At 39.8% G+C, this 26,416-nt stretch overlaps 2 long non-coding RNA genes across 2 annotated transcripts; one reads left to right on the top strand and one right to left on the bottom strand.

The window, feature by feature from the left end:
• Positions 1-4,827: 4,827 nt before the first annotated feature.
• On the bottom strand, positions 4,828-12,700 carry LOC123613084 (uncharacterized). The gene is made up of 3 exons (XR_006720419.2): positions 12,557-12,700; positions 10,162-10,254; positions 4,828-9,174 (listed from the first exon to the last, which is right to left on the bottom strand). It is a non-coding gene; the product is annotated as an uncharacterized LOC123613084 (long non-coding RNA).
• A 117-nt stretch (positions 12,701-12,817) lies between these two features.
• Positions 12,818-26,119, top strand: LOC141577533 (uncharacterized). The gene is made up of 3 exons (XR_012506689.1): positions 12,818-13,251; positions 20,206-20,327; positions 25,838-26,119. It is a non-coding gene; the product is annotated as an uncharacterized LOC141577533 (long non-coding RNA).
• The last annotated feature ends 297 nt before the right edge of the window (positions 26,120-26,416 follow it).

Raw genomic sequence — 26,416 nt, 5'->3', positions numbered from 1 at the left:
GACATACATTCAAATGCATCCAGATTCCTTTTTTAAGAATCAATATATCAAGTTAACAAACATCCTTGCTAATTAATCTAGCAAACGGATATTTGCAGATTACTGTTCTGTTTCCATGAACAATTATTGCAACTGTCCTCCCTAATATCCAGCTACATGCCAGCTATGTCAGAACCTTTAAGAGTTGAGGCTGACTCTTTCAAGTTTCAAGCATCCAAATAAATGCCATGTTAACATATGGATTTTAGCATTATATTTTCTTGAATTCTTTTTTAAAAGGGGAAGGGAACTCAGGAATTATTCTTTGTTCAATAAGAAAGGCTAGAAAATGCATCTGTTTCTAACTGCATGTGGTATCCACTCAAATCTGTATTGGAAAATTGCACTGTAAACATTGTGTAGGCTTTTATTTTTCACTTATTTTCAGCCTCTCACTTCTTAATCAATTCCTCTTTTCTCAACATAGATTGTATTGCCATCAAGCTATCAACTAATAATTTTTTCAGAACTCAAAATGGAAAGAAATACCTAACAAAACAAATAAACAAGAGTAAAGCTTCAGGAACCTTTGTACCTGTACCGCCACGCAGAGGCATCATCCCTCTGCACCTGGTGGGTTAAATTCGGATAGGTACCTCATAGGGTGGCTGCAATTTCCTAATTTAAGAATTTTTTTTAATCTAAAATGAATTTCCTTTCCTTTGTCTTCAGGAAAGCCTGCAAATACCAAATCCAATATGAGAGAGATTTAATTTCCCTTTTGGTCTATGACACAGCACAACAATTATCTGAGGATGTTTAAAGAAAATTCATAGAGTAGAATGCTCTCAGTTCACACCAGATAAAGCCCCCACAAAATGATGCCATGGCTGGCGTCATCCATCGGCTGACATTCATGCATGATTCAGCACCTCTAGATAACAATTTGGAGGAAATCTGCTTTTCCATTACAAGCCAGACGCTGTCTTTTTGCTAGAAACTGAAAAGATCAGAATTGACAGCTTTTAAGGCTGGCTCCTCCTGTGACACCCAGCACCAAGAAGCAATCCAGAGACTCTTTCTGGTGTTTCTGTGCACACTGTTCAGTGTATCACAGACATGAGGCATCCAGGTGATTGATGGATTTCTCGCTTGTCCTCTGTCTGCTTTTGCATCTGTTGATATAGCCTCTGTGTTTATATGTGTGATTAGGCTGAGACTTTCTGGGTCAACCACCCACAGATTGTATCAAAAATAATCAATCTTATTTGACTGTCTTAACATTTTGGCTATTTTAGTTGTTAAGGCAACCAGATCTGATGAAGTGTTCACTCATCAATATGATGCTCAGCAATTGTCTATCATGGTTCCGAAGTTGGAGGGAAAAAAATAATAAAAATAAACTGTCAAAACAGTCAATCCAAAACAGTCAATCCAGTCATGAATTTCTCCCCGACACCAAGAGACCATTGTTTCTCCTTTTCCTTTTCTTCCCCCCTCCTCCTCCTCCCACCTTCTCCACCTCCCTCCTCCTCCCTTCTCCTCCCTCTTCCCTCCTCCTCCTCCTCTCCTGAGATCTGTCCCTCCCACAGTTTCTTTCCTCCAGTGATGTTGATGAACAGCAGAGAAGGCAGATATTTTAGGTTCACAAAGGCTTACATTTTCCTAAAAGGTTTCCCTTTACTTTATTTTGATGTTTGATAATTTTTTGCTGTTGAGTGGTCCTAAAATGATGGATACATTGAATGCATAGAGAACATTACTCTTAATGGACAATTTAGGCAGAAATGTCCTTTGTTTTCTCTTTCAAGATGAATTTCCCTTTTTGGGGAGCATGGCTCCAAAAGTCAGTGACAGGCGGCTGGCTTGCACAGTCCCTTCCTGTCCCCTGAGCCCGCTCCAACCTCCTTGGAACAGAAGAGCTTTGAGTCTGGCCCTGGTGTGGGATGCGGCTGGCTTTCCAACTTGGAAAATGTGTTAGTAATTACTTTTTACTGCTGTCTCCATTTGAATTTCCAGACTTCTCCCCCCTCTCCCAGCCTGTGTTTCTCCACCCAGCTTCCTACCTCATTCTGACTGCTAATTTAACCCTGGCTCCCTTCCTCCAGAAACATTCGACCTTGTGCAAGAACTTGGCATCAATTTCTCTGCTCCTACTTCCCCAGAAGGGAAGCGCTGGACTAGGGTAATTAGCATCAGCAGGCAGCCTTGCCAGACCGCCTGCCTGTTGTCCTCTGGGCTCCGCCTGGTACAACAGCAGCCCCCTTTTTCTGGGCAAAAGGGCAATGGCCACGAGTTGCCAGTTGCCAGGAGACCTTTTCCAACATTTTGCTTCAAGATGGTGTTACCAGGGATGTGGACTGAGCCCAATTAGCTTGTTTAACGAAGTAACCTATAGGGAAAAAAAAATGTAGAAGCACTGAAACCGCCTTAGTTCACATATCCCTCCTTTAGATTTGAAAGAATTTTATCAGTTTTTCTTATCAAGAAAGGTTATTCAGTGTCAAATGATCATCTGGAAAGAGTTACAAGGAAACTAAGAGTTGTTTTACCTGCTTAAGAGAACAGACTTTGCAATCACTTAAGACATGACCATTTCTTCCTTCTGTTGATAAGCTGATTACATACCACTTTTATCTCCCTATTAATTAAGTCCCCAAAGACAATTACAGGATATAATTTTATAACTGAAAGACTAGCATGTAAGTACTTAAAAATAATGCTACTTCAGTTTTTTAAAAATAGACCACATTGTCATATTTTTACTAATTCAGTCCCACCTTCCCTGATTACACTGAATGAGTGGGGTTTCATGTTATATATTTGTGAATGTATGTTCTTGAAGTTTATAGGCTAGAACTCTCTTTGAAAAATGCCTTGGGTTATAGGGATTCAGTATAGAGCTAGAAATTGGTTGAGTGGAGACGGGGGTAGAAATTACACATAGGGATACTGGCTCTACGCATTACCATACACATTCTCTACCACTCAGACTCTGATGTACAAAGTGCACAGTACAAGTATACTCGCACATACGTACAGAGGTACCCGGATAACATATATACATACAAAACACACAGTGCAAAACTGTGCATAAGCCATCCTACCCCTCTGTTTATTGGGCAGGGGGAAGTAGCAACTGTATGGGTCCAAGTGATGAGGTCTCTGCATATTAGGAGACGCACATCCAGAGAAGGGATTCCTCCATATTGTTTCCACCTCTCAGATAAACGAAAAGTGGTACTGTTTTTCCAGCAGTGTAAGTTTCCCTGCCCCTACATTGCAGGACTAGTTCCTTAATTAAGCATAGGTTTTCAGTAATGAAGTACGATTCATCTGTCCGAAAAAAGTGGACGTGAGAGCAAAAACATGGGTCCTGGATCTAAAGCTTTAGCTGTGGGACAGTCAAAGCTTAATTTTTAATACGGCAAAAACTTGACTCTCTTATGAACATACAAAGAACACATTTCATCTATTAATGAGGGGAGCATTAGGATTGTAATACTGGTTCAAGATTTAGACAGAATAAATATCTATAGCTAAAAAGATGGAAGGAAGGAAGGAAGGGAGGAAGGGAGGAAGGGAGAAAGAGAGAAAGAAAGAAAGAGAAAGAAAGAAAGAAAGAAAGAAAGAAAGAAAGAAAGAAAGAAAGAAAGAAAGAAAGAAAGAAAGAAAGAAAGAAAGAAAGGGAAAGAAAGAGAGAAAGAGAGAGAGAAAGAGAGAGAGAAAGAGAGAGAAAGAGAGAAAGAGAGAGAGAAAGAGAGAAAGAAAGAAAGAAAAAGAAAGAAAGAAAGAGAGAAAGAAAGGGAGAAAGAAAGAGAAAGAAAGAGAGAAAGAAAGAAAAAAGAGAGAGAGGGAGGGAGGGAGGGAGGAAGGAAGGAAGGAAGGAAGGAAAAGAAAGAAATGTATCTTTGGAATTATATTTTCTACTGTACAAAAGTCATCTGCATTTTTATTAGACAAAAATCTACAAGTTAACCTACAGCTTCACAGAGTCTAGTACTAATCAGTAGTAAATAATAAGTCAAACAAAAGTACATTCCCTTAGAGAATTAACAAGCTATGCGCCCCAATTACATAAAGCTCCAGTACGATGTTGAAAGGGCACATAGGCTTCTTTTTGCCTTATTGTCACGTTTGGGTTAATTTTTCTTAACAGGACTTAGGGCAGATTACCTCAAATCCCTCTGAACCTCAATGCCTTTAATTGAAAAGTGAGAAGAACAATATCTGCCTTAACAGGGTTGCTCCAGGATTTAAATGAAATTGTATATCTAACACACCTCCCACAACACTTCAATAAATGGTAATTTCCTTGTCTCCACATATTCCTCTTATTCCACACTATCTGACATTTTGCCAATCAGATCTCTTTCAATGGCACTTCCCACATACTACCAAAATAATGGTAATTGGTGGTTAGGATGATGACCTTGATCTCTATCATCACAGGTAAAATTATGTGTTCAGTATAGTATTGTTGTTAAGTATAATTTATTATGTTTTACTTTTTAGAGTCATTATCCATAGAACTTGACTCAGTTAAAAAAAAAGTATCTAGTTAATCAAAACTATATTTTCCAGATTATTAAGCATAAAAGAAAGTTCTACTGAGTGTTTTTACTTGGAGCAAAAGTTTGAATCCAGAAGTGCCTGTGTTAAGTGGTAGATCTGAACAAACGCCCTCTAAATTTTCTTCCAACTCTTAAGATTTTAGAATAAGTAGGAAAGGATGCCTAAGAAAAAAATAATATGCAGAAAGGATAAAGTTTGTGTATTTTAGCCCTCAGGAAAAAAATACAATTGTATACTAAAAATAATGACTGTGGGAATAGCATTTTTATTTCTTTAAAAACATGTCATTATGGGCAATTTCAAATATATAGAAAATTATAAAACTCTCAGGTACTCAGTATTTAACACATCTTAATATTTATTCATGTCTCCTTGAGATTTTTTTTTTTTTTAATGTAAGATGGAGCTAAATTTCTCTTCTGATCCTCCGCTCTCTCCCTTTCCCCAACTCCCACCCGCCAAAGGTAATCATTATCCTGAAGATGATTTATATCCTTATGGCAATGTTACACACTCACCATTATTTTGTGAGATTTTAGAGTTTACTCAAATGATATATGCTATAAGTCATTTTTCAACATCTTTTGTTCATACAACATCAGGTTTTTAACTATATCTGTGTAGATATGTCTAGGCCTACTTTACTTCGTATTCCAAAATACAACTTTCCTGCAATTTGTTGAACCATTTCTTTACTGAGTTATTATCTCCAATTTTTCACTGAAACAACTCTGCAAAAACTTTGTGTTCACAAAGAATTTCCTGGATTACAGGAAAGGTGCACCTTTCACTTTCCTAGATGTTGCCAAATTGCCTTCCAAGGCGGTTATACTGATTTATATGCCAACCAGCATGAAATTTTCATATGATTACGGCCATTTGACTTTCCTTGTCAATGAAGTACCTGTTCATAAGCTATGCACATTTTCTAATAGAGTGCTTCTTTTTCACATTGATTTGTGAGTGTGCACTGCGTTTGTGCGTGTGTGTGTGTATAATCCTTTAGTGGTCATATGCATTAAAAATATTTTCTCCTGGTATTGGTTTGTATTTTTAATTAATTTATGTAATATATATATTCTTTTCAGTTGAATGTAGTCCATTTTCCTCTCCTGAAAGGCAGTGTAGAGCAGTGGATCTGGAGCGAGAATACCTGGGATCAACTCACACCTTTGCCACTTACCACCCAGGTTAGGAAAGTTAATAGCCCCTCCAGGCCTCAGTCTTTTATGAAGATCATAGTAATAACAGCCTCATAGGGTTTTCATGAGTATTATATGAGTCAGCATATATAAGGTACTCAGAATACTGTGTATAGATAGGTGAGCTCAGTAAATATTGGCTTGTTATTGTTTTACTTTATGGTTTGTGCCTTTTGTCTCATTTAAGAAATATTTATCAACCCTGAAATAAAAAATATTATCTTAAAATTTTCATTAAAGGTTTTTAAATGGTGCTTCTACATTGATCCATCTGGAATTTATTTTTAAGTATGATATGAGTAGGAAGTCTATTTTTTCTCCCATGGCTAGCCATTTTGTAGCAGTATTTATTGATAGCTTATCTTTTCCTCACAGTGCTACCTCTGTTGTGGACATCTCAAATATTTAAGGTCTGACAGTGGGTCCTTGATTTGTTCCAGTGGTCTCTTTGTCAATGCCATGCGGCTTTAATCACTATAGTTTTTTAAAACGCCTCCACATATGGAGGTATGGGTCTTCCCTCCTCCTTCTTTTTCAAAATTGCTTTGACTCCTCCTAGACTTTTGCAGGTTGTCAAATTCTATGAGAAATCCCACTAGCTCACTCTGGTTTGGGGAAAGTTTCAATTTCAAGGCTAGATTTCATCCTAAGAAAGTTCATTTGTACTACATGTCAGGCAGGATGTTATGTGGAAAGAGCCCTGGACTTAGTAAGATTTGAAGATTTGGGTTCCAATACCTAACTATAGGGGCTCCTTTGGACAAGCCCCTTCATAACTCTAGGCTTCACCTTCCTCGTCTGTAGAAGAGGCTGGACCGTGATCAAACAGTAGCATGCCTAGAATAATTGTACTCAAAAAGGGATCCTTAAAAGAGCTGCATCAGCATCACCTGACAAAGGGATAGCCAATTAGAACCAGAATCCGAGGACAGAAACCAGGAATCTATGTTTAACAAGCTCCTCAGGTGGTTCATACATATGATGTGATGGTTAATTGTATGTGACAGCTTGGTATTTGGTCAAACAATATTCTAAATGTTTCTGCAGATTTTTTAAGATGAGATTAACAGTTAAATCAGTAAACTGAACAAAGCAGATTCCCCACCATAATCTGGGTGGGCATCACCCAACCAGGTCTTCATTAAAAAAAGACTGGCCTTTCCCAGGGAGGAGAGAATTCTACCCTTAAACCACCTTTGGACTCATCTTTAGACTTCTTCATGGGTATCCAACCTGCTGGCCTACCCTGCAGATTTCAGAGCTGCCATAATCATATAAGCCAATTCCAATAGATAAATGAATAAATGAATGAATCAAATTAATATATAACATTAATTTGTGAATTTACTTCTTTTTTATTTATTTATCTAGCTCGTCCTCCTCTTGGCCTGTTTCTCTGGAAAACCCAGACTAATGCAATATACATATTGAAGTCTGAGAAGCTCTTCCTCCAGTGCACCTGGCATAACTCCATCTTTTATGTATGACTTGCCCAGATCCATTCATTTGTGGAAGAGCTACGGCAAGGATCCAGGTCACAGGACACCCAGTTTGATACGTTTTTCTGCTGTGCTGTGCTTGTTAGGGAAAATACATTGTAAGGAAAATAAAGTGTTTACATTGAGTGAGTGGGTTAAAGAGAACAGACATTTTATTTCCACCGTGAATTAATCTGAGTTCCATTTAAATAAGAAGCTCACCTGGTAATTCGTTTATAAATTTCTATATGCTTGACAGAAAAAGCAGCAGCAGGGGACTGAAATATTAGGGCTAAATATCTATTTAAAGCTGAATCATAATGAAAAATTAAGTATCTCTGAAATAAAAATGTAAGAAAATACAAGCTTATTTCAGCAAAAGCTTGTATTTCCCTATACGATGTGAAATTGTGTGTGTGTATGTATGTGAAGTGGGGCCATAGACACGAGTGCAGACATAAACACTATGTGCTAATTCACTTAGGTCTAGAAAGGATTTAGTGGGAGAAAGTACCCACTCGGTCCCCGGCCATGTCAGAGACCCCATATCCCAATAAAGGAGAATGAGGAAATGCAGCTCTAGACTTCACCCACCTCCTAGTAACACACCAGACATATCCGAGTGGGGAGAACAGTTAACACAAAATGGTCTAGGGTTAGATCATTAGATTGTAGGAAAAATGTCCACAGTGTGTGCCTTTTGACATAGTGGGATGCACTCCACACCAGCTGGATCTAAACTCCTACCCAGCAAGCCAATGACCTTGTGCTTCCCACCACGTCTCACACTTTGTTTCTAAATGTACAAACTTATCACTACCAGAGAGATGGTACTGACTTGCACTCCCCGGTGGATCGAGCTTTAGTGAGTAATCAGTGGATTTAGAAAAAGGGAAATAAAAAAGAGCCTCTTCCAATCAGGCAGATCTGTCTTCTCACCGTGTGAAACACAAAACACACAACACCATGACTACTTATATAACAACCCAGAAAATCTGTAGAGAGTGGAAGCTAATCCTCTCATGTGGAATGTTAGCTTGGACACACAGACATTTATAATGCTTTATCTTGACTGAAAAGTCTTTGGTGTTTTCAAATGGCTCTGGGTTGTCTGAGGCTGATCCTGGGCCTTGTTAGAAATTTAGCATCTCCTCAGGCACCACTCTCTTGCCGGGGTAGGGAGCCTGCACTGAGTCAGTCGGGGAGGCACCGGGAACACTGCATGAATATTTATAAGTGAAAATGTATTAATAGAGCTTAGAGAACCTCTATCCCCAAATCTCCAAGAGACAAAAGAAATGTCCAAGGGAGATAGCTGACTAGAATTTTTTAAGCTACTGGTATTTTAAAATCTATTATTTTTAAATGGCACCTCTCCTCCCAGCATCTGAATGGGGAATTTCAAATACATACTGCCCATTCCCTGCCTTTATCAGTTGTCCTCTTAGGGACCCTATTGGGAAACTTTCTTTTGACTTTATCAGACCTGACTCTCCAAAGAGAAACCAACAAAGCCAGTGTGTTTCACAAATGCATATGCTCTCGTTAAAATAGCTGTCCGTTCTCCCAGAGAGCCTCCCATGAAAGCATTTTAATTCTCTAAATAAAATGTAGTTCAGCCTTTATTCCACAAAGCCAATTTGTTTATGTTTCCAAGTTCAATCACAATCTATTTGTAAAACCTATTTAGAATCAGAGTCACATAGCCAGAAATGATCATGCTCTAATTTCCTTATTAGAGAGATTCTTGTTGCAGCTGGCAGCCTGATGTGACTGCTCCCAGGGTTTGGAGCGACCCGTTCTTACCCTCGTTTCTGATTCTGTTCTTCATTCCTTTTGGTTCCCCCCAACCCCCAACATACAAATACCAAGCTAGAGAGGAACAATTCTCCACATTGTTGCTCAGATGGAGGTGAAATGAGAGACTGCTGCATTCTTACCTATCAAGAAATGAACAAAATTGGGTTACTCACAATATCTGCAGGAGAGAAAGGAAGGAAATGTTCACAAAACACATCATGAAAAAAAGGATGCTTTAGGGTTCAGGTAAAAGGTTGATTATTTCAAAGGACTTGGGGGAATGATGTTTGCTGGATAATTGAATGAGAATTAAAGCAGAAAGCCAATGCCTCCTGCAAGAAAACTTATTTCATTGACTTTTTCTTACAATTTTTTCTTTATAAAATAGGTGAGTCAATCTTTCTGACACTACAAGATGTCTTTTCAAGGTAATTTAACAGTTCTCTAACCATGCAGGGTCTTGAAGTGTCTCTGCGTCTGCATCAGTTAGTGAAATGTTATCCATCCTGTAAAGTCTAGTTCAATTGTTATTCTGTAAACCTTTCACCAACTTCTCACTATTTTCCTGATGTAATATAGTCATTTGTTTTAAATAGTATTATAGATTCTACTAGTCCAGGCAGAGGATGCTATGAAAACTGTAAAGACGCTCCCATTTTGCATGTAATGGTGGTTAAAGTAATGTCATAGGTTCCTCCTGTAATAGATTATCAATTGCCCAGAGACCCCACCTGCTGTGTCTGTCAAATTAAACCAGACTGAGGAGAAACATGGTCTACTAATAAGTAAGTGTCAAATAAATATGTAATATCTGTCACTCAGCACTAAGCTTGTTTTCCAAGAGTCTAGGGTACAGAGAATGAGGCAAAATAGCATGTTCCAGATCTTAAAAATGGAGACTTACTTTGAATTGGGTGACTTGACCCTACTTGAGGGCATACATTCGTTTGCATGAACAGCTGACTAATACAACCTCTTCATGCATGCTTCCAAATCTCTTTAGGATTCCTCCATCATTCACTCATCCTTTCTCTTTTTCTTTCATCCACTATTGAAATACCACCTCCTCTGTAAATGCCTCAAGACACACATTACTTATTGCCCATCCAATATGCATTGATTCTTACCTTTTATCCTTAACCTTGGATTTATCCAAGGTGTATATGTTCAATTTTCCATACTCCCAGCAATCAGGAATCCCCAGATGATCAAGTTTAGACCTAGGAGATGAAAAAGTAGTTCACTGGGTACAATTTGCAGGAACTTTTCTTAGAGACAGTTTCAGCTGGCACACTCCTGGGCCCTTTAACCTTCACCTTGCCTTTCCCTTCTTGCCTGCCACCTAGACTTAGTGTCTGGAAGTACAGCCATTTTACAACGTTAAGGATGACGAATCAGCAAGATTAAAGGGACCTGGACTCTTGATGAATTGCTGACTCACGCTAACCTTGGACAGCCTAACTCTGATCGTTTGTGGCGTGAGACCAGTCAACTCCTTTCCTGCCTAAGCTGCCTTTTGCTGGGTTTCCTTACTGGGAGCTGGAAACCATCCTGACAGACATAACGTTCTTAACCAAATGAGAGGCCCGGAGCAAATTTGCCTTGGACTTACCCTGTGCAAGCACACACCTCCGACAGCTCCTGTTTCAGTCATCACCCTACGACCTCCCCTTACAATAATGCTTGACGGGCATTTCAGAGAAACCGGCAACTCACATCAGTGAAATTCCCAGAGATTATCAAGCCCTCTCCTGTCTAACCATTTTTTAGAATTTCCAGATAAAATATTTTACTTGCTAGATCTAGCAACCCTACTGTTTTGGGGGGGAACCTGTCTCAAATGTTTTTCATGCTTTCCAGATAGCTTGAACATTTTGTAGTTTTATTATTTTCTGCATGTTCTGTGATGACTACATTCTGCTTTCTGTACAATGCTCTTTTATTGATGTTTTACCCATGTGTTTCCCCTGTATTAAATGGTTCCACTCTGCTAAGTTTTATATATACGTATGTGTATACACACACACACACACACACACACATTTTCCCCTCTTGTCAGTTGGCACTGCTTTACTGTCAAAATGCCTGTCTGTAGCATCCTGACCTGGCCTATCAAATTTACTCTTTTAAATCTGTTTTTAAAGTGACTATGTAAGAATTTTGTCTAAAATAAAAGTAACTAATCCCAGGTACTGATTTGAAGGACTAATCTAACAATAAAAATGATGGACTTGGTGATACTTATTTTGACTACTCAGAGAAATGGTCTTTTGATTATGGTCTGGTTCTTGATGTTTGGTTGTAACATTTGTATTTTTAAATGAGCTCTTGATAAGAGAGGTGCTGCTATGTAAGACTGTCTCTTTAAATATTTGCCCACTCTCTTTTGTGTAGGTGTGCAGATGTCTCCTTGCATGCACACACACCATTCACTAGTTAGTTGATGGCTTTTATGCCCTGGAAGTCTGTCTATCTGCATATTGTCTGTGCTAGTGTTCAAGCTCCTAGATGACAGGGAATTATTTTATTGAATTCACTTGACACCCCAGCACTGCTCCTCAGCTGAGCTTAACCAGTGCTCCTGCTCGTGCGACTTCTCTACATATTCTAGCTCCTGAAGCAAAGACCAGCAGCATAAACATAGCAAGGGAGCTTGTTAGAAACGCAGCATCAAAAACTCCTTCCAAACATCCTGAATCAAAAATCTACGTTTTTAATAAGATTCCCAGGTGATTACTATGCACATGGGTATTTGAGAAGCATTGATCTAGAGAAACGGTTTTAAAACTTCAGTGTGCATCAGAATCACTTAGAGGGCTTTTCAAAATACAGATTTCTGGACCCCAATTCCAGAATTTCAGAGGCAGTAGGTCTGGAGCAGAGACTGAGAATTTGCATTCCTAACAAGCTCTCAGATGGTACTAATACTGCTGGTCTTTGGGCCATGCTTCTGAGAACCACTCCTCTAAAGGAAACCGAGTGGCAGAACTGGCAAAAATTCAGTGCCTTTATAACCAGAAGGTCTGCATTTTAGCTTTTACTCCTCAAGTCACTAGCTGTGTGAACTTGAGAAGGTTTTTTTGCTTTGTCTGTCTCTTTTTCTCGTTGGTAAATAAGACAATCTGAGGACCAGCTCAAGCACAGCGCCTGTCTTCTCCGTTTCATTTCCGTGTCAGCTCCTTGAAACCAGGAACTGTATTTTAATTATTGTTTTGCCCCCAGTGAGACCCTGGAAGTCTCCTGGCTCAATGAGTGAATAAATGAGCAAATAAAGAAATGGATCCAAGACACAAGATCCTGAGAGTGAAAGCATTTTTAAAATGAAAGATATTTTTATTACTGTCATACACGGTACTTAGTTCTTTAAAACTGTTGAAGGAATGACTATAGTTTCAAGGATACAGATGATTATACTAATAATAATAACAGCAGCAGCAGCAGCAACTAATACTCATACGGTGATAATATTAGATACAAATAACTAGATACAAAAAATAATAATGATTGGTGAAGAAGACATACCCCAGATGTTGAATCCAGTAGGCATGAAAACTGTAAGATGCCAGGAGGCATGATCTGTTGTGTCAAGGGAGAGAAGGACTGGAGCAATTAAGCCAGGCTCAAGGCCAGCCAAAAATTCTAGCAAACTGGCAGCCAACTCCTGCTTTTAGGGTGGCACTGCTACTTTAAGGGTGAGTCAGAGGATTTCTGGGAAAAGCACTCTCTGTTCCAAGTTTAGCAATTCAGCGTTCTCTTGTGGGGACTGGAGCAGCAATGCGGAAATGGGAGTAGGGGGTGGGGCACACGTCTGTCTGAGAGCTGGGCCCCGACCTGTGCCCGGACCCTCTAGGCTCCTTGCATGACCTCAAGGTGCAGTTCAAAGCTCCAAGCTAGCCCTAGGCTCTAACTCTCATTTTACGGGTCCTGCTACTTACAAGGGCTTTAGCTTGGCTTAGAATCTTTCTGCTCCCCGTGGACCAGGTGCACGGGGTGTGACACTAGGAAAGTGTCCAACTTCCTTGTTACTTTAGAAACTGTTAACATTTCCCTGTGGGCCACAGCCTTACCACATCTGATGGCAATAAAACCAAGAAGCAAATGTTTCTGCTTGTGCTAAGAGACTATCGCTTGTAGAAGGGAAATTGGAGCAACAGCTCTGTACGTAAGAAGAGGAGCAGCGACTGTGATCAGGGACTAGAATATCATTTTATTAAGGGGTGAGTAGATGCCTTCTTGGTACTGGAGAACTCAAATTTGTTTCCTCAAGAAGTTTTCATTTTCCTCTGACATGTACATCTGTCGCTCGCTTGCACTGATTTTTTTTTTTTTAAGAGAAAAATGCAGCATACAACTAGGTTACAATGTGGTGGGGTTTAATTAATGTTTGGGAAGTATTTTGAGTTTCTTTGATGAAAGATGTTGACTACCACTCAGGGTCTTACAGAACAATTTTCCTGGTGATGGTTAAGATTTTAAAGTAAAATAAATATTCAACTGGATCGGAAATACTATTGATGGATGAGTTTTTATTTAATAAGTTAAAGAAAATAGCACATTAGAATCACCTAAGTACGTGAGTTTCTCTGTACCATTGCTAAGCTATAACTCAGTATATCTGCAGAAGGAGAAAAAAGAGGTAACAAAGCTCAGAAAAGTAGGTATCAACTTCCTACCAATAGATAATTGTAATGCCCATGTGGGTTCCTGAAAGAAATGCCAATAAAATTACCAGGAGTCAGTACCTGGTGTTTTAGGCAATTTATGTGGGAAAGTTGAGCATGGCTACTATTTGAGTCTGTATTTGAGATCAGCAAGGAACGGAACATTTAAGCAGAGCCAATTGTGGGTGTAGCAGACATAAACATCTATGTATTTATGTATGCAAATTAGTATAAACATTTGATAGGCTTCAAATTATTTTGAACGGCTTTTCCTTCTCTCCGATGACACCAAAATGTCACAACCTCCAAGCTCTAACACTTCTTCTAGTGAGGATTAGGGACTTCTGCAGAGAACACGTACTCATTCAAAGCACAATTTTAACACGTTTGGTTAGCTGGTTTCTGAACTCGTGGCATGTTAGAGGCAAGAAACTAGATAAGGGAGTAGGAATGCCAAGGACGCCCTGGTATCACCAAAGAGTGACCCAGACATACTTGCCAAGTATTTCATCCAGTAGTCAACTCAGTCTGTACAAACTCACTTGTACACAGTGTCTGCCCAGGTTGGTAAGGTGGCTGCAAAGCCATCTACCAAATTGGTCAGCAGTCCAGGAACTCCTTGTCATCTACTCATGAGCTGTGTGAGGCATTGTCATTCCAGTGAAATCCCTAGCTCTCTGGATTTGTGCCCTGTTAGTAAATCTACTGAGCAGGACACATCCCACCTATCATGGAGTAGGTGGTACATGGTCAAGGGCATTGAGAGTAACTGCTGAAAAGCCATTGTACAAGGATCTGTGATGTGTGGCTTGAGCCCTGCAGTTCAGTGCACTGACTCAGTGCATAGGCTCTGGCTTCAAATCCTCATTCCCCAGCTGAATACTAGTTAAGTAACCCTGACCAGTTACTCATACTTCCTGAATCTCAGTTTTCTCATCTGTAACATGTGAACTATAGCAGGACCTAACTCAAAGGGTTGTGATGAGGATCACATGAGATAACATAAGGAAAGCACTTAGCACATTTCCCAAGACTGATACAGGAGACAGTAGAGCTGGAAGAGGCCTCAGTGGTCTAATACTTTCCTAATACTTCATTTTAAAAATGAGGAAATTGAGTTCCAAAGAGATTGAGTTTTACAGCCAAATATTGGCAGAACAGGAAATTCGATGAGAGGGAAAAAAAATTGCATACCTAGTCTATACCAGGAACATCACATCTATTATCATTTCTGATCCTCAAAAAGTTGTATGAGGTTTTGTTATCTCTGTTTCATGGAAGAAGAAAGCGCAGGGAGTTTCAGTGAGTGGCCAAAAGCTAGAGCTGGGAAGCAAACTAATGTTTGCTTGACTCCACAGTTCATGACCATTCCTTTTAAAAGAATGGAGATGTCATTTGCAGCAACATGGATGGATTATCATATTAAGTGAAGTAAATCAGACAGAGAAAGACAAATATCACATCATATCACTCATATGTGAAACCTTAAAAAAAGGATACAAATTCTATTTACAAACCAAAAACAGACTCATTGATATAGAAAACAAACCATGGTTACCAAAGGGGAAAGGGGTGGGAGGGATAAATTAGGAGTTTGAGATTAACAGATACGTATTACTATACATAAAAATAGATAAACAACAAGGATCTACTGTATAGCACAGGGAACTATATTCAATTTCTTATAATAAGCTATAATGAAAAAGAATCTGAAAAGAAAAAATGTATGTGTATGTCTATGTATAACTGAATTACTTTGCTGTACACCTGAAAGTAACATTGTAAATCAACTACACTTCAATAAAAAATAAAATCTAAAAAAAAGTTATGTCCATTCCTTTTTACTCTGTCTCAATGTAGAAGGCAGGACTCCTATTTTTTTGGTGACCTACTTGACACTGGATATGAAATGCTTAAAACAAATCAGGACACTCCTGAGCTATTATGACTAAGGGAGAGTTAATTGTACCTCTAGGTGCTCAATGAAACATTTACTTTTTATCTGAAATCCCAATATCAAAATGTTTCTTCCTAGCAAACACAGAGAAATATGGCTCTTTTCACAGCCTTGATGCGGCAGAGAATGCTAATAAAGGAGAGGAACCCAGACGGGGCTCAGAGGGCATGTCTGAACAGACAGAGCCATGGTTCCACGTAAACAAGCCTGGAGAGAAGCATTTCTTGGCAGTTAGAGACAGGCATATTGCAAAAGGTACTGGGGGAGCCAATCTCCATAGAAATCAATGGGCAAAGACTGTATCTACAGGGAATGTAAGGAATTATGTTAGCAGAGATGAAGAAAAATCTCTGTCTGGGTAGGAACAAGACCCCACCAGAGGCCACCCCCACTGCAGCACAGGCTGCCTGAGGCAGAGACAGTGCTGGGGCCAGAGCAAGGATCAGCAGAATCGTAGAGCAGAGAAATTCTGACCATACGTAAGCAGCAATTATTCCCTTAGCCACAGAAGGAACCAGACATTTTCACTGGTCCATCATTTATCTTTTGCAGAGATAGTTGTAGTTTATTGTATGGGATTTGAAATCAGACTGCTGGGTTTGAATGCCAGCTTCACCATTTGTCAGCTGTGTGACCTTGGACAAGTTACCTAACCTCTCTGTGCAGTTCAACTTCCTCATTTATAAAATGGGTCCAAAAACTGTATCCACATCAAGTGGCTATTAGGAGGATTAGGTAAGTAAGTTAGTACACATGTGGCACTTGGATTAATTCTTGGCACCTAGAGAAACCTCGATAAATCTTAGCTGTTATTATTACCTCATGGGGTTGTTTAGAGAACAAGATAGCTTAATGCTTGGGATATAGTAAATACTCAGTGTTCACTTTCATTTTGTATTTGTGTATATTTATCATTCACAGGCTTGATGAACATTTATTGTTGAATTCATAAAGTCCCAGGTTAACCCACTTGGTATCTAGAGTTGTAGATAGGTATCTGGTCTGGGGAGACTGTGCCACCAAGATTCTAGGATGCAGAGATGGCCACTGGGCAACTCCCCTCTGCCACCCATCACGGGGTAGGCTATTTTAAACAGAGATTTCTGAGTGGTGCCTACAACGTAATCCACCAACAGGAGATTATGATGTGATTCCTTTTTCTGATGATGTTGGTAATTAAAGGACAGCAACCACAACTTCAGCATTCTCTTCTGAGAAATCACACGGATTAAAGGTCGTCACAGTTCCGCTCCCATAAGCCTCTCCCAGAAAGAGAGTAAGCCCTGAGCTGCTGCTTTGTTGGGGAGAGAGGAGAACCCTTAATGATCCCAACAAACGGCCCTTTATTTTAAAGTATCATAACTGACCTTAATGGGGAAACACTGAGAAAATCGAGATGCGTAAAAGTAGCAGGCAAATACACTGACTGTCTCTGCACAGTCAATTGAGATTCAGAACGAGGTTTACCCAAAAGCCACCCTCGGACTGGTGATTTACATGCTCTGAGTTAAATAATAAAGCAGCCACGGGGAAGCGCACTGAAAAAAATACTGCTTCCTCTGCTGCCTGACTTGGGGTGTGGAAAGCCAAGTTCTGTGACCCACCCCCACCCCGAGAAAGTAGGAGAATGTAGGGGTGCATGCAGAGGGCGTCGGGGAGGACAATCGGGTTAAAATGGCTTTGCCTTAATCTGAGAGGTATTGAAATTATCAAGAAACCAAGGACACCTTGACACCCTGAGGTCCATGAGAAATAAAGGAAAATGCAACCCTGTGGAGAATAAGACACCAGCAGAAAGCGGGCTGTTTCCGATCAGCTCTTCAGACCTCCTGAATCGCCGGCCCAAAGGCAATGCGTCTGTGACAGTGAATCACCCAGACTTTAAATGGTCAGCGTGGAGTTTATTTTTAAAAGATGCCGCTTTGTATTGTTAGGCTGTGTATATGCTTTTGCAGTTGCTTTGGCCGTTGTGAGTGACACGACCAGTTAATGCAATTGAACAGACCAAATAAGACGTCTCTGGTGAAAGTACTCGTTGGAGTTGAGCTACAGGCTTCTTTCAGAACCTTCACACAGGTAGAGGCAGCCACGTGGCCAGCCAGCCAGTCCGCTTACTCCGTCAGGCTATCTACGAATCCCTCTGGAAGATTCTGCAGGGGATGGTCTGGCTTCAGTGGACACTTAATTTAAAATGGTTCCCAGATGACCGGCCCGGAGCCATTCTGTCCCGAATATAGAGAACCCGGGGGCTATGCGCATCTTTAGTCTGACACGGCTATAGGCCACTTTGATTCCTCCTGGCAGGAAGGTAAAAATCCCCCCTTTTGACATAATGAAGTATTCCGTAAACTGAAAATCTCAGGACTCAATTATAAAGGCCAAATTGCCATTTTACTCACTAATATAAATAGCTATGGTTTCATCCATCTTGCCCTTTGTAATTTACCTTATCTCGTGGATTCCCCACAATAACTCTGCAAGAAAAGGATTTGTTCTAGTCAGGGACCTGTGGGTCACAGGTTACGGAAACTCAATTCAGCCCAGGAAAACAGGGATAAATAGGAGTTGGGGGAACTTTGTAAGGTTGTAGCACAGTCGTCCTAGAATCCAGGAGAAACTGAACAATCGGGCCTCAGGACAGACAAAATTGAGTGTCCAGGACCTGTCACTCTCCACTTCCACCCCTCCCTTGAGTCAGGTGCCCACTCGGTCTGAGCGGACCTTTTTGGAGACAGGATCATGTGGTTAGAGGGCAATGATGCCCAATTATCAGGGGTTAAGGTGAGGGGCAGATTGCCAGAGAGACGGGGGCAGGCAAAGCATTATCCCAAATAATTCTAGTACAGCGTTATCATCTCCATTCATCACAGAGGGAAACTGAGGCACAGGAAAGTTAGGAGGGCTTAGTCACATAGCTAGCAAGGGGCTCTAGGCTTTCTGAGAGCCTAGGTGATGTATTCAGACAGATCTAAACTGAAATCCTATAGTTCGCTTGCTGTTGGATCCTGGATGGGTTATTTAATCTCTTTGTGCTTCAATTTCCTCACTATCAAAATGGGCTCATGTCAAAGGTTTATTTTTAGAATTAAATTAAATGAGATAATTGATTTAACCCATATAATTTAGTGCCTGGAATACAGCAGCAGGCAAAAAATGCTAATAGCCTTTCTGTCCCCTATAGAGCCATGTCCTAAGCTGTACCACAGTTTAACCACTGCCTGGTTTGAGTCTTTGGCTGTTCTTCCTCCAAGTTCCTGTGCTGCCACTCCCAGACTTGCAGCTCCATGAGGATCATGTCTCATTTCTCTTGCATCCCACCCTGCGCTGGCTGAGCACAATGGCTCTTCAAATTCTTGGAATTAAATTGGCTGAATCAGTTCACATGTCACTCTCTTCCCCACAAATCCCTTAAGGACCACTCACCATCTTTGCGTTTCTTTCTCAGGCCACCTGCATCTCTAGATGCCAACCTGGTTTTTGCTCTTTTCCCTTCTCTCTGTCTTTCACACAGCTCCACCTGGAGGCCAATGGCTTGAGCTTGTCATGAAGACAAATTTATCACAGCAGCAAAATGCCCCTCCATTCAAGGAGGGTTCTTTCACTTCAGACGACTCCAGACAAAGAAAAGGAATCCTGAATTCTACTTCTTTAGTATATTTTCAGGGCATTTCTTTGTTGAGAGAGTGCAGGAAATATTTACGCCAAATGGGGAAATTGGGTAATATTTACAGTGGAGGACTTCTCCCAAAGCAAATACAGTTGACCCTTGAACATCGCACATTTGAACTATGCAGTCTGCTTACATACAAATGTTTTTCAATAAATATATTGGAAAAATTTTTGGAGATTTGTGGCAATTTGAACAAACTCACAGACAAACCCCATAGCCTAGAAATACTGAATAAATTAAGAAAAAGTCAAGTATGACATGAATGCATAAAATATATATAGATGTACATATAACATACAAAATATGTGTTAATCAACTATGTTATCAGTAAGGTTTTTGGTCAACAATAGGCTATTAATAGTTAAGTTTGAGAGAAGTCAAAGTTATACGTAGATTTTCCATTGCGTGGGGATTAGTGCCTCTAACCCCTATGTTGTTCAAGGGTCAACCGTATTAGAATTATGAAGACAAATAAAATAGGAAGTGAAGAATTGCTTGCCTAGAGGTGGCCTCACGTTAGTCATCTTATAATCCTCCCCCAGTTATACACAAAGTTGATAACAAAAATGTGCTCAAAGATCTCCTAGACAAGGTGCTAACTTTGAAAGGAGATATCCCACAAGGATGCCTCAATGACAGGAACAGGAAGAGGAATATTTGACTAATACTGTCCTGTGTCTGCACTGACCTCGGTACTTTGCTTACAGTGTTTCATTTCCACCCCTTCCCAACCTTGCGGCACTGGCAGTGTTCCAATTTTACAGAGAAGGAACACCACAGGTAATGCCCTCAGGCTATGCAATTAGTAAGGGAGGCTGCTGCAGAGAAGACACCAGGTCCCTCTTCTTCCCTGTATTGCTTCTTTTCCTTTTTCATGCTTCAGGCAATTCAGCTTGACCCCCATCACCTGTGACAGAAGACGGGTTGCCAACACAACCAGCTGAGTGAGAAGAAAGAAGAGATGGAATTGTCATTTAGGAGCCAACCACGGACTGACCATCATTCGTAAGGAAAGATTTGTACCACTAGTTTGGAGCCATTCAAAGATCATTCTGATAAGTACAAAATTAATTAGCACATGGGTTTTGGGGTCAAACTGAACTGGGCTCCCCCCTTTACTGTATGTCCTTGGGCAAGTTACTTAACCTTGCTAAGTCTCATATTCTTCAGTTTAGAAGGAGGGTAATAGTGGTAACTACCTCACGGAACAAAGATGAAATGCAATGGCTTGCAGAAAGTGTTCCTTGCTTAGGAAAATGCCTGGTGTGTAGCAAGTACTCAGGAAATGTTAGCTATCATCAATAGTGGATAATTTTAAAGAAACGGGGATTTCTTTGCACAGAAATTGCTACAAGAATGATAAGTAAGATGTCCTTCCTTAATGAAGGGTTGTGGATCATTTACAAATAGCCCACATTTGCATGTAGACAATAATGAGATAATATCCGTAAATACAGTTTGTTTCTCTAAAAAAGTTTGAACATACTACTTTCCATTGATCCTGAACCCCACCCTGGTACTTATTTGCATCGTTAAATTGCTTAGCAACAGGCTGTTCTAGGCTTGAGTAGAGATAGAAAATTTCAATCAAGAATAAGACAAAATACCACAAATGTTAAATATACGACTACTATATTAAAATTAAACATAAAAAGCCACATTTGCTTTCAAGTGTCTTCTCATGATTTTGATTTTCTGCAAATTCAGATGGTTCTTCGTACCCCACGTGTAGCTTGGTGTGTTGGTGCAAGTGCGAAGGGCATCTCAGGAAGGGATGGGTTTCACACTTCGGCTTTTTAAGCAAGTAAGGGATTTAATTGTCTCCCACAACAGGTTAAGGAGTCTAGGGAAGCCAGTCCAGGGCTGGAATGGCTGCTGACCCTGTCTTCCAGCTCTACCATCCTTATCACGGAGCTTTTGGGCCCAGGGCACCTATAGGCACTGCTTCAGGAAGAAGGAAGGAACCCAAGGCCAAAGTGGTGTACAAGTCCAATTTCCCTGGAAGCTACGCCCAAGAAGCCTTTTCAGAAGCTCTTTAGTCAGAATTGGATTCAAGGGAATCTGTCACCCTCTGAATCTTGGCACTGGGTGGTATGTGTGTGTGCATCCTGGGAAAGGATGGGTCTCTCTGCTCCCTGTTCCAGAATCCACCTCATTAATCCTGCACTTTCTCTTTCCTTCCTTTCAAACCTTGACTGGCTCGACAATGATAGAGGGGAGAGAGGTGACAGTGATAAACTCTCCTTACAGAAAGAGATAGAAACATTTACTTTTTATATTCTTGGAGGACATGAATCCAGTCCTCGTCTCAGTTACCTTGTTGAGCAGAATAATTCATATTCCTCCAACACCTACCACACCCTGAAATTTCACCAGCTACCAATACCCCTTGCCAAGGATAATGTTCTTGGCTTTCTGATAGCAGCCTTTCCTACTCTCCACATTTCCATCCTAGTTGCCTCGTCTGTAACCCTCCCTGGAGGAGCTCTTATTGTTGGCACTCCATTTTAAATCTTGTTTTCAAACAAGGTAGAAAAAAGAAGTAAGCAAGTGTTGGGTTTTATGATTGACTCAAATGACCTTAGCTAGGTTTTCCAACATGAAGTGTTTTTGAGGGCTGATCACTTAGACTGCTATTTCAAGGACTCCAAAATTGCTCTCTGTTTCAGTGGAGTTCTGTCCATGGTACATTTTTTTTAAATTTCTCTTTTTCTCCTTCTTGCCCTCTTAAAAACTGAACTTAGAAATCAGAAGACTCACCTTAAAGAACCTTAGGTCTAATTTCCAGCAATGATTAGTTGTGAGTCTTGAATAAATCACTTTACCGTTCTGAGCATCTGTTTTTCTGTATGTCCAATGAGGTCTCTGTATTAGGTAAATGCCAAAGTCCTTTCCAGTTGGAAAATTTCTAACCCTTTATGCATCTGAGAGGGACTTTCACTTCTGGATGGAATGTAGAAGTTCACAGCAGGCTAGCATTCACACTGTAGCAAGAAGGAAAAATAGGTGCATTTCAAATATCATTAAAGACACTGAAGAGCTGTGGATGCAAAGAGAACTAGATAAACTAAAATTCCTAAGTGAGCTTACAATCACCAGCTGTTTGCTTCCCAAGGAGCATTTGCCTATTTTGGGTACAAGCTGAAAACTGGATTTAAGCCAAGCAGAAGGACCCTACTGGGGAAAAGAGAATCCAGCAGGACTTTTGGTGGATGTGGGGGACTGAAATAATGGATTAGAAAACAAAGGAATGCAAAATGTATGGCTCATTTCCCTATGTTCCGGGGTGGTAGGGAAGGCTTATGTGAGCTGAGCCTGAAAGAGAAAGTAAAATTCCTTATAGTCTGCAGTGCCTAGGAGACAAAACCCCACTAGAAATATGGGTTTGCTATGAATGCACAACAGTTCCTCCCCTTAAACCATTTTCCAGATTTTGAACCTGTGTGAAATGGAAGTCTGAGCTATAAGCTCAAAATCTCTGAAAAGCAGAACTTCTAGAGCTGAGGAGACAGGTAGTGATTAGGCTCCCCATCAAAAGTTCAAAAGCACCCTCCGCAAAGAACAGGGACAAACCAGAGGTGAACTGAGACTTATGAAAAACTGCAATCCAGCCTCACACCCAACTCAGTTTCTACCTGTCTGCCTATCAGTGAAAAGGTGGAACTCTTGCTGGTAGATGATTTCATATGAACATCCTCTGGGGTTTTTTGTTTTGTTTGGGGTTGTTTTTAATACCCAATGTCTAGACTACAATTCAAAATTACTAACATGAGAAGAGAATGGAAGATGTGATTGATAATCAAAAGGGAAAAAATAAAACAATAGAAGCATATCCACAGATAATTCAAATATGGTAATTAGCATAAAAGTGGTTTTAAATAATTAAGATTATCATATTAAAAAAAAAGAGGAGAAATTGATTAAAAGACTAAAAATGTCAACAGAGAATTGACATTGCTAACACAAATCAAATGGGTATTCTAGAACTGAAAATTTTTAAATCTAAACTGTTGAATTCATTATATGAGTTTAATGGCATGTGGAACACAGTATATTTAATTCAAAGACACAATCAGGTTTTCAAAAACGGAAAAGAAAGAAAACCCAAACTGAAACACAAAAGTAGAGGGAAATGAGTGGGAAGAAGAGAATAAAAACATAAAAGACATGTGTACATAGTCAAAAGACCTAATGTGTGTATAATTGAAGTCCCAGAGGGAGAGGAGAAAGGGACTAGAAAAGAACAACTGTCGTAGAGATAACAACTGAGAATTTCTCAATATTGGTCAAAGATATCAACCCACAGTTCCAAGAACAGAGAACATTCAGAGGAATAAAAATAATGAAAACCACATCTAGGGGCGTCGTATCCAAAGTGAAGAAAGTTAAAGACACATTAAAAAGAGCCAACGGGGGGAGAAAAACAAAACACACTGCTTTCAAAGCAACAAGAAGACAGAGCACTGACTTTTCAATAGAAGCTATAGAAGCCAGAAGATGATGCTTTAACATCCTTAAAGAGCTGAGAGAAAAATATTATACCCAGTGAAAGTACACTTCAAAAGTTAAGCCAAAATAAAGATACTTTCCAGCAAACTAACCTTGACAGAACTTGTCTCCAGAGAACGGCACTGTAAGATTTACTAAAGGAGAATTGTCAGGCCAAAGGAAAATAATCCCAGGTGGAAATGTTAAACTTTGGGGAGGAATAAAGAACACTACAGAGGAGAAAGAGATACGTCAATATTTGAAAATACTGACTTTCTGAAACAAAGGTAAGGAAAGCTTTGTGATAACGTTACCGCATGGAGGTAAAATTATAAATAACATCACAGAAAACTTGAGGATCTAAGTGAAGTTAAGCTGTTTTAAGGCTCTTGCATTACTTGTGAAGTGGCGAAAATACTAACTTAAGATATATATTGAGAAGCTAGAAAGGCATATTGATTCCCTACGGTAAATGCTAAAAGAAAATCAAGATGTAAAATAAAAAGCTACTAAAGGAGAAAATGAAATACACATACTTAATATAAAAGCAGGTAGGAAAGGAGGAATAAAGGAACAGAGAATAGATGGGATAAACAGAAAAAAAAAAATAGCAAGTACAAAGAATTAAACCAACCATTTCAGTAATTATATAATTAAACTGGATAAACATTCCAATCAAAAAAATAGTGGATTTTTTTAAACAGATGATTCAGTTATAGGCTCTTTATAATGGATATATTTCAAATGTTGACTTATTTAACTGGCAGTCAGCAAGGCATGGGCTTTGGAGACGAAATGCCCTGGGTTTGAATTTTAATTCTTAAGTATAAACTATTTGGACATATAGGTAAGTTGCATGACTTTCCTGAATCTCGGTTTCCTTATCTATAATAAAAAGGCAATAATGCATATCTGATAGGGTTTGTGTGAGAATGAAATGAAATTAATGGGAAAAGCAAGGGCAGAAAACCCTCAACTAATGATGAATATTACTGTTCCTCTCATCACCACCACCTGCCATCCCAGTCTCTCTAATATTGTGGTTAATGGCTTGGGTGCTGGAATCACAGCACTTAGCTTTTCATTCCAGCTCTGTTAGTTATTAACCCACCATGTGATCTTGAGTAAGTACTTAAACTCCCTACACCTTGGTTTCCTCACCTGTAAAATGGGTACCTCTCAGGATAGTGAAGATAATCTCTTTAGACACTTAACACATTGCCTGGAACATACTGAGTGCTCTCTACACAGCAGCCAGAGTGACTATTAAAAGATAAGTCAAGTAATGCCAATCATTTGCTCAAAAGCTTTCAATGTCTTCCCACTGGACTTAGAATACAAGCCAAAGTCTTTAAAATCATCTACAAGATCCCTTAAGATCCATGATCCCTCTGAACTCATCTACTGGTTACCCTCTTGCTTACTCTGCTTACTTTAGACACACCAGTCTCCTTGTATTTCCTCAAACAAGTCAGTTATGCTGTTGTCTCAGGGTCCTTGTACTCACAGAGGCTTCCTCCTGGAGAGTTCTTCCTTCTGCAGTCACCCACACAACCTCTCAGATCGGCATCACTTGCTCCTTTACCACTGTTGGATCTTGTTCAAAAGTATCAGTCAGTGAAGCCATATGGGACCACACTATGTACCTCCCTACCCAGTGCACCCCACTTCCCAATCTTACTTCTTTGGTTTATATTTCTCTTCTGCAGAAATAGCCATTTTACATTCCTTTCTATTATAATTCTTTATTCGTTTATTAGGTGCCTTCCCCCATTACAACGTAATCCCATGAGGGCAGGGCTTTTTGTCCTTGACCACTGCTATAACCCTCAACCCCTAGACAACCACCTGGCACATAGTAGACACTCAAGAAATAAGTATCAAATGAAAGAATTTTAAAGTTAGTCACACAACATTGTAAACCGACTGTATTTCAATTTTTAAAAAAAGAAAAAGAAATTTTTTAAGTTAGTCACTATTCTCATTATTTACTTACTTATCATTTCTTCCTCTTCCTCCTTCTCTAGTAACCACTGGAGGCATTGAGCCATACCTGAACTGAAGACAGAGCTCAGCTTAGTTATCGCTGCCTCCAGGAATTCCCCTGGGACTTCCCTACATCATTTCCTCCTGTTTTGCCCTCTCACTGCATTGATCTCTGTTGTGTGATTCTTTGGTTTAAGTCTATCTTTTCTACTAGACCCGTATCCCAAGAGACCTCATCAATTTTTGCTTGCCTCTGTATTCCCAACACTGAGTACAGAGCCTGACACATAAAATACACCCAATAAATAATGAATGGATGATCAGACTAGGCTCTTGATTTATTTTGCCCATTGTAAAACTAATTTTGCACATTATTTAACCACTCTGTCCGTGCTATTTTTAGTGTTTGTTTATGATTGATAAGCTTTGGCCTTTTGTGTACCATTTCCTCACTGACACTGAACGGAATAACTTAAGCTGGGCTGTGTTCTGGTAGGTCTTTGCAAATGTTTCTTATTGGTTTGTATTCAGAGTAGAAGATAAAGCAGCAAAAGGTTGCCAGTTAGCAAAAATCCATTTGCTACTGCTCAGATCTGTGAAGGTATCCAATTAATATTATG

This window comes from Camelus bactrianus, chromosome 1, assembly GCF_048773025.1.
Source record: "Camelus bactrianus isolate YW-2024 breed Bactrian camel chromosome 1, ASM4877302v1, whole genome shotgun sequence".
Classification (NCBI taxonomy): Eukaryota; Metazoa; Chordata; class Mammalia; order Artiodactyla; family Camelidae; genus Camelus; species Camelus bactrianus.
This window is presented reverse-complemented; position numbering and strand designations above follow the sequence as displayed.